We start from the raw sequence: 7,983 nt of genomic DNA, 5'->3' as shown, positions 1-7,983 counted from the left end.
ATCAAGCTTAATTGAATTCTTTGAAACGAAAAAAACCCTTTTGCCTTGTTCTAAATTTTTTGTTCGATGTCAACCCAAATAAGCTTATTTGTCTTCTTTCTCTGCAGATGGAGGCAAAATGAGTTTTCTTTGCTTTCACTTCGATAGAAAATGAAACCATTAAATGCCCAATCAAGGCTTATTCGTATTCTTTGTATGTATATGTTAGAAAGAGAGAAACGAAGGGAGTAAGCGATACAGAGAGAGGGAGCGAGAACGAAAAGATTTTTGGGTGAATATTTCTGCATACCTAAATATTTTTGGGTGAATATGTCTGCATACCTAAAGAAGCAAGTTAAATCATCCCAAGTAAATTTATTCTTCTTTCTCTGAAGGTGGAGGCAATAATATTTTCCTTTCTTTGTGATTCTCACTTCTCTTTGTTATCTTTGTGTGAATATGCTTGCACACCTTAAGAATCCAAATAAGATTGCTTGTCATCTGCAGATGGAGGCAAAGACAACGAGTTTTTCTATCTTGGAGATTCTTGGCGATTTGGATCTTAGCGACTTTTATGTGCACACCGAAATTCCTCCGCTTCGCTTTGTTTTTTGTGTGAATATGCTTATACACCCAAAGAACACTGTGAAATCAACCCAAATAAGCTTTTCGTATTCTTTGGGTGAATACGTGGGTGAACATACGTAAAGAACCAAGTGGGAAACCAAAATAAGCTTATTCGTCTTCTTTCTCTGCAGATGGTGAAAAAACGTTTTCCTTTGTTTCACTTCGCTTTGCGGTCTTTGGGTGCAGAAGAAAAAGCTGTATCTGTACTTAAACACAGGGCTGTTAAGATAAACCCACGCTCGGGAGAGGTGACGTACAAATATTGAAGAATGAACTTGCAATTGCTTGACTTTTAAAACAGCAACTATTCAAATGTGTTCAGTGGCTTTTCGGTTTTCTACTGACTGCCGATATGCTTTTCTACCGTTACTGTTGCTAGGTTTGTATAAATAAAGCGATGGTGTGTTCTTTCTCACCTTTCCTATTTTGCTATGTCTGAGATAGACCTAGGAAGTTCATTTAGGGAGTTCAGGAATGAGGATTTTTGTAATTCTTTTTATTTATTTTCAACAAAAGTAACAAAAATAAAAACCACAAAAACCAGAAAAAGAACGCCCCCCCCAAAAAAAAAACCCAATGTCCGCAACTTCCCTCCACCCCTTCCCTGGATTCCTTAAGTTCACTTTTCAACTGCATATCATTAGTACTACAAAATTTCTTTTCCTGTTATTTGTACAACCTTTAAAATTAGAAATGTTTTTAAAATCCTGCCAATGTGTTTATACTTTTGTAGATATATAATAAACATTTCCCTTTTTTTTCTTTCTAATTCCTTGTTGTCTAGACTTCTGAGCTTCCCAGTGAATTTTGCCATTTCGGCATAGTCCATTAACTGTTGCTGGTTGCTCTTCTGACCTGTTCAAGATGTGCCCAACGATCACAGATGCAGCAGTTGGAGAAATAGAAAGTACATTTTATTGCTGACAGCAACAGACCCAGTGGAGTTGCTGCTCTATGAAAATCGGGTGGAATGAGACGCCCTTCGGTGGCCCCAGGCTCAGAGACCTTGGGCGAAGGAGGAGCACAACAGCCGGCAGGCGCTGAAGAAGCTGCAGAGGAAAAAGAACAGGAAAGACAAGTCAGAAGAGCAAGAACAGCAAGTCTTCCGACCCCGAGGAGGAGTCCGAGGACGACTTGGAGAATTCTAGGGGAGGGGGCATCACTTGCCCCTTCTCTTTTTAAGGGCATTCCGTCTAAGCATGCAGTTCCTAAGTACGGTGAGGGGGCCTAACTCGGCCCCCGCAGTTCCTTCCCGTGGTTCAAGAAAAGGTCAACAACTTGGGGGTAAAATCCCCCAAAAAGGTCAACTTCTGTCCAATCATCTGAATGCATAAACAAAACAAAAATGATATATTACTATCATTTTGCCTAACGGTTACCGAAACACACCTGGGACATAGTATTTCAACCAATGTCTCTACTTTTAAGTTCTGATCAACCATGGAAGCTTTCAAAATTATTAAATCACATTTTGCAACTCCCCTTTTTCATAAATTGAGAGGTAAAGGTTGGGTGGAATGACAGAGCAACAAGTCAACCAGGTTCCAAATACAAACAGCAAGTGCCAAAGAAGGGAGGTTCAGCAGCCGTAGCAGTCCCAGCAAAGGATCTTACTTGGAAATTCACTAAGATCTCTGGAGAGAATCCAACTGCTGCTCTTTGTGGAAGCAAAGACAAAATGGAATCCAGATGGAATCAGTGAGTTCTCAGATTTCCAGGTACAGTAGGAAATAATGCAGTCAGAATGCACCCAGGCTGGTGTAAGGAGAACGAAGGTACATTATTCCTAGAGATTCCTGCAGAAACTCCACAGTCCTGTTGTTGTTGTTTAGTCCCAGAAGTGCAAGCTGAATTTTGAAGGGGCAGAGGAACCAGATACCAAATTGCAAACATGCTCTGGACTATGGAGAAAGAGAGTTCCAGCTCTGCTTCATTGATTATGCAAAAGCCTTTGACTGTGTCGACCACAGCAAACTATGGCAAGTTCTTAAAGAAGTGGGAGTGCCTGATCACCTCATCTGTCCTCTGAGAAATCTCTACGTGGGACAACAAGCTACAGTTAGAACTGGATATGGAACAACTGTTGGTTAAAAATTGGGAGAGTACGGCAAAGCTGTATATTGTCTGCCTGCTTATTTAACATATCCAAAATTCATCATGCGAAAATCGGGGCTGGATGAATCCCAAGCCAGAATTAAGATTGCTGGAAGAAATATCAACAACCTCAGATATGCAGATGACACAACCTTGATGGCAGAAAGTGAAGAGGAATTAAAGAACCTTTTAATGAGGGTGAAAGAGGAGAGCACAAAATATGGTCTGAAGCTCAACATCAAAAAAATGAAGATCATGGCCACTGGGCCCATCACCTCCTGGCAAATAGAAGGGGAAGAAATGGGGGCAGTGAGAGATTTTACTTTCTTGGGCATGATCACTGCAGATGGTGACAGCAACCATGAAATTAAAAGACGCTTGCTTCTTGGGAGAAAAGCAATGACAAACCCAGACAGCATCTTAAAAAGCAGAGACATCACCTTGCCATCAAAGATCTATTTAGTAAAAGCTATGGTTTTCCCAGTAGTGATGTATGGAAGTGAGAGCTGGACCATAAACATCGCCAAAGAATTGATACTTTTGAATTATGGTGCTGCAGGAGACTTGACAGTCCCATGGACTGCAAGAAGATCAAACCTTTCCATTCTTAAGGTAATCAGCCCTGAGTGCTCACTGGAAGGACAGATCCTGAAGCTGAGGCCACTTCATGAGAAGAGAAGACCCTGATGTTGGGAAAGATGAAGAGTGCAAGGAGAAGTGGACGACAGAGGATGAGATGGTGGGACAGTGTTCTCGAAGCTACGAACATGAGTTTGACCAAACTGCGAGAGGCATCGGACGACAGGAGTGCCTGGCGTGCTCTAGTTCGTAGGGTCACGAAGTCGAATACGACTAAATGACTAAACAACAAAAATCCATATTTGGTTTGCCTGGCCATATAGTCAAATAGAACTTAGTCTTCAAAGCAGGGGTTGCAAACCTTTGTCCTGTGAGCCAAATTTAGGCCAGCACAGGTCTCAATCTGACACGTAAGGCTGGTTCCTCCAAACTACACCCACCTGTCCTATAATATGCGACATCCGGTATGGGGCGCACAAAGACGTTGCTCCTACGGAAAGCAGGGTTGAAATCACCATCCATCACATGATGAGTGGTAAAGTTTGAGTCCGAGGTATCTACTGCAAGATCACAATGTGGTGATCCAAAAATGTGTTGTCCCTCATAACACGCAAAAGTGGCCAACCCAATTCCGATCCGTCGGCCCCCCCCCCCATATTCCCAAGTTCTTTGGTTTTTACATGAACAGGGCAAACACATGATGAAACAAAACACGACTGCTGCCATCATGTCCATAGCTTAGCCCTCAAAAATTCTGGGTCGGTTCCCATTCTCTTGACCATATGCAGCAAAGGCATGATGCTAAAAATCACTTTCACGAAAGGAGCATCTTACCTAGATGAGCTTGTCTCGAGTTACATCACTGGGTATGGGTGGGATTCCCCACAGTTCACAGATGGTCTCTTTCACTGTTTTCATTCGGTAGCATTTTCTTTCTTCTTTTCCTTTTTGGACTTCTTGTTATCTTTGTCACTTTCTTCTTCAACACGGGGCTTGGATGAATCATGTTCTGAAGAAGAAGAAAAAGAAGAGTTTGGATTTGATATCCCGCTCTTATCACTACCCTAAGGAGTCTCAAAGCGGCTCACAACCTCCTTTCCCTTCCCACAACAAACATACTGGGAGGTGAGTGAGGCTAAGAGCAGAGAAGTATGACTGGCCCAAGGTCACCCAGCAGCTGCAGGTGGAGGAGCAGAGAAGTGAACCTGTTTCACCAGATGATTAGTATCCTCAATGGTTCACCAGATGATTAGTATCCTCAATGGGTTAAGCCTGGATTATATTCAGAAGAAAAGAATAAATAAGAGCACCAAACAAGCATCCAGATATACATAGCATTTGATACCTGATAGAATGCAAGGGTCGAATTTTTATTTATTTGACACATGATGCAGAGATAGCTTGGCATTGACACTAGGTATTCACAAAGTTGCTATCATGTCCTGTGTGAGAAAAAAAACCATAGCATCACACAACATCCTCAAGCCCATTGCAAGAGGAGACCACCCAAGCACAGTCAACTGCAGGCAGCAGCTGAATCAGTACCAAGAAATACAGAGTTCTGTTGTATCCCAAAACATAATTCATTGGTACTCTGAAAAATGCATTAAACATAGTCCCTTAATAAACCCACATTTTAAGCAAGGGTACAAGTCCAATCAACGCCAGACAATGAAATATATGACCAAGGCAAAAGTGGTTTGCATCCTACAACATAAACCACCTTTAGGAAGTTAACAGTTAGCAACCAAGGGTGGAAAGCCTTGGATAGCTGCTTTCCTTACGACTGCTACTATTATAAACCGGTATCTAAGAAGAACTGAAACAACAAGGATCCATACCTTGCCCACTGCCTTGACTTTGTGTCCCAGAACTAACATTCCATTGGGGAGACCTCTAAGGTTGGGACACAGTTCCCCACAGTTCACAGATGGTCTCTTTCACTGTTTTCATTCGGTAGCATTTTCTTTCTTCTTTTCCTTTTTGGACTTCTTGTTATCTTTGTCACTTTCTTCTTCAACAAGGGGCTTGGATAAATCATGTTCTGAAGAAGAAGAAAAAGAAGAGTTTGGGTTTGATATCCCGCTCTTATCACTACCCTAAGGAGTCTCAAAGCGGCTCACAACCTCCTTTCCCTTCCCACAACAAACATACTGTGAGGTGAGTGAGGCTAAGAGCAGAGAAGTATGACTGGCCCAAGGTCACCCAGCAGCTGCAGGTGGAGGAGCAGAGAAGTGAACCTGTTTCACCAGATGATTAGTATCCTCAATGGTTCACCAGATGATTAGTATCCTCAATGGGTTAAGCCTGGATTATATTCAGAAGAAAAGAATAAATAAGAGCACCAAACAAGCATCCAGATATACATAGCATTTGATACCTGATAGAATGCAAGGGTCGAATTTTTATTTATTTGACACATGATGCAGAGATAGCTTGGCATTGACACTAGGTATTCACAAAGTTGCTATCATGTCCTGTGTGAGAAAAAAACCATAGCATCACACAACATCCTCAAGCCCATTGCAAGAGGAGACCACCCAAGCACAGTCAACTGCAGGCAGCAGCTGAATCAGTACCAAGAAATACAGAGTTCTGTTGTATCCCAAAACATAATTCATTGGTACTCTGAAAAATGCATTAAACATAGTCCCTTAATAAACCCACATTTTAAGCAAGGGTACAAGTCCAATCAACGCCAGACAATGAAATATATGACCAAGGCAAAAGTGGTTTGCATCCTACAACATAAACCACCTTTAGGAAGTTAACAGTTAGCAACCAAGGGTGGAAAGCCTTGGATAGCTGCTTTCCTTACGACTGCTACTATTATAAACCGGTATCTAAGAAGAACTGAAACAACAAGGATCCATACCTTGCCCACTGCCTTGACTTTGTGTCCCAGAACTAACATTCCATTGGGGAGACCTCTAAGGTTGGGACACAGTTCCCCACAGTTCACAGATGGTCTCTTTCACTGTTTTCATTCGGTAGCATTTTCTTTCTTCTTTTCCTTTTTGGACTTCTTGTTATCTTTGTCACTTTCTTCTTCAACAAGGGGCTTGGATAAATCATGTTCTGAAGAAGAAGAAAAAGAAGAGTTTGGGTTTGATATCCCGCTCTTATCACTACCCTAAGGAGTCTCAAAGCGGCTCAACCTCCTTTCCCTTCCCACAACAAACATACTGTGAGGTGAGTGAGGCTAAGAGCAGAGAAGTATGACTGGCCCAAGGTCACCCAGCAGCTGCAGGTGGAGGAGCAGAGAAGTGAACCTGTTTCACCAGATGATTAGTATCCTCAATGGTTCACCAGATGATTAGTATCCTCAATGGGTTAAGCCTGGATTATATTCAGAAGAAAAGAATAAATAAGAGCACCAAACAAGCATCCAGATATACATAGCATTTGATACCTGATAGAATGCAAGGGTCGAATTTTTATTTATTTGACACATGATGCAGAGATAGCTTGGCATTGACACTAGGTATTCACAAAGTTGCTATCATGTCCTGTGTGAGAAAAAAACCATAGCATCACACAACATCCTCAAGCCCATTGCAAGAGGAGACCACCCAAGCACAGTCAACTGCAGGCAGCAGCTGAATCAGTACCAAGAAATACAGAGTTCTGTTGTATCCCAAAACATAATTCATTGGTACTCTGAAAAATGCATTAAACATAGTCCCTTAATAAACCCACATTTTAAGCAAGGGTACAAGTCCAATCAACGCCAGACAATGAAATATATGACCAAGGCAAAAGTGGTTTGCATCCTACAACATAAACCACCTTTAGGAAGTTAACAGTTAGCAACCAAGGGTGGAAAGCCTTGGATAGCTGCTTTCCTTACGACTGCTACTATTATAAACCGGTATCTAAGAAGAACTGAAACAACAAGGATCCATACCTTGCCCACTGCCTTGACTTTGTGTCCCAGAACTAACATTCCATTGGGGAGACCTCTAAGGTTGGGACACAGTTCCCCACAGTTCACAGATGGTCTCTTTCACTGTTTTCATTCGGTAGCATTTTCTTTCTTCTTTTCCTTTTTGGACTTCTTGTTATCTTTGTCACTTTCTTCTTCAACACGGGGCTTGGATAAATCATGTTCTGAAGAAGAAGAAAAAGAAGAGTTTGGATTTGATATCCCGCTCTTATCACTACCCTAAGGAGTCTCAAAGCGGCTCACAACCACCTTTCCCTTCCCACAACAAACATACTGTGAGGTGAGTGAGGCTAAGAGCAGAGAAGTATGACTGGCCCAAGGTCACCCAGCAGCTGCAGGTGGAGGAGCAGAGAAGTGAACCTGGTTTGGAAAGCACAAAACGCCATGTGTCCAAAACCATAGCAACAAAATACATCAGCATGTGAAACACGTGAAAATGAGTAACACATCTAATAAGGAATTTTGCAGTTTGTCAATCTTCATTTTGTTACAACTGGGGTCATGTTCAGGTCATACATCATTTCTCTCTAAATACATGCTTTTCTAAGGAAAAGTGGCCAGATTAGTTTGAAGACCTTTTTTTGCAAAAAATTATCCAGCAGATCCCTTTTGAATGAGATCCTTGTAGACATGCATCATATTCCATGCAGGCACTGAGGTCTCACATCCCCGGGGGAGCGGGGGAAATGCTCTTGAAGTTCAGGGGACCCTTCCGAGCAGGACTGAGGTTGAAACTGAAAATTAAAAAATGGGAAATC

Source organism: Podarcis bocagei (assembly GCF_964188305.1).
Source record: "Podarcis bocagei genome assembly, chromosome: 18".
NCBI classification, from domain to species: Eukaryota; Metazoa; Chordata; class Lepidosauria; order Squamata; family Lacertidae; genus Podarcis; species Podarcis bocagei.
This window is presented reverse-complemented; position numbering follows the sequence as displayed.